Below are 1,251 nucleotides of genomic sequence, written 5' to 3' on the forward strand. Positions count from 1 at the left end.
GACTACATCTACCAACATCTCATTAAAATCTGTGCCAAAGATATGATTAATTCCACCCATAACTGATGAATGTTTTCTGGTTGTATTTCTCAAGGCAAATGTCCCTAATAATACCACATATTAAAAGCCATATAAATACATAGATGGAGAAACAAAAACAGACACAGGCTACGTAAGCAATAAAGAGTTTGTGCAGAACTGGAAACAAAATAGAAGTTCACCTCTGTCAGAGGTATGGGGTTAATTTCTCTTGCTGAGGCTCAGGTTTCCCCTTGGTGGGTCTTTAATGGTTCAGCTAAGTTCCAGTGGAGGGGTATCTTTCTTCTTTGTTAAGCAGACATGCCCATGTAGAGCTGCCTCTCTTTCTGATGGTAGCTGCTGACTTCTGACTGCATTAGCTGAAGGTACCGCCTGACACTGGCGTCTTTTGGCTGCCTATTGACAGCAGCCATGAGGTAGTGCCGAGCCTGGTCATAGTTCTGCAGGTGGAAAGAGGCCACCCCAGCCCGATACAGGGACTTGGCATTACCAGGCTGTCGTTCCAGGACCTTCTGACAGTATTCTTTCACCTGTTCATAGTTTACTGGCTCCATCTGAAGAAGACAGGCAGCTAAGTTGTTGTAGCAGTCTCTCTGGGTGGTGTGCAGTACGTTTTCCTGTTCAGGTGTGAGGGCTGGGCCCTGAGGTCCCAGATTAGGTATCGGGGAGGGCAGACTTGGATCCAGACCCCGCAGCTGCTGCAGAGCTCGATGGTACCCACACACAGCATCTCGGCACTTCCCTTCCCAGTAACATTGGCTCCCTTCCTCCTTATACAGCTGGGCCTCCTGCAGGCGCTTCTCCATAACTTTGTCACCCAGTGCTCTTGAGGAAGTGGGAAGTGAAAGAGCAACCGAAGCTCTGGGGATAGGAGTGAAATAACCGATTTTGTTAGCCCACTTAAAAGGCAGGAAATTCTCCTTCTCCAGGAGGCCTCTCAGGGAATGAGGTTTCCTTGATTCTACTACAGCCCCTTCCTTTCTTCTCTGCAGTTATTTTTCAATCTCTAGACGTGCAGGGGATTGATCAGGGAGAGGACGTGGGAGGACTAAAGCCAGAGGTTAATTAATTTCCTAAAGCGGTGACTCCGGTGTGAAGAGACTCCACGAAAAAGCTAAGGCCGTACTACAAAATTCAACCAATGTTTGGTTTTTTGTTTTTTGTTTTAACATCTTTATTGGGGTATAATTGCTTTACAATGGTGTGTTAGTT

The 1,251-nt window shown here is 46.6% G+C and overlaps 1 pseudogene; it reads right to left on the minus strand.

The window, feature by feature from the left end:
• Positions 1-329: 329 nt before the first annotated feature.
• On the minus strand, positions 330-845 carry LOC103079584 (tetratricopeptide repeat protein 9C pseudogene; annotated as a pseudogene).
• Between the last annotated feature and the right edge of the window lie 406 nt (positions 846-1,251).

This window comes from Lipotes vexillifer, unplaced genomic scaffold (assembly GCF_000442215.2).
Source record: "Lipotes vexillifer unplaced genomic scaffold, Lipotes_vexillifer_v1.1 scaffold522, whole genome shotgun sequence".
Taxonomy (NCBI): Eukaryota; Metazoa; Chordata; class Mammalia; order Artiodactyla; family Lipotidae; genus Lipotes; species Lipotes vexillifer.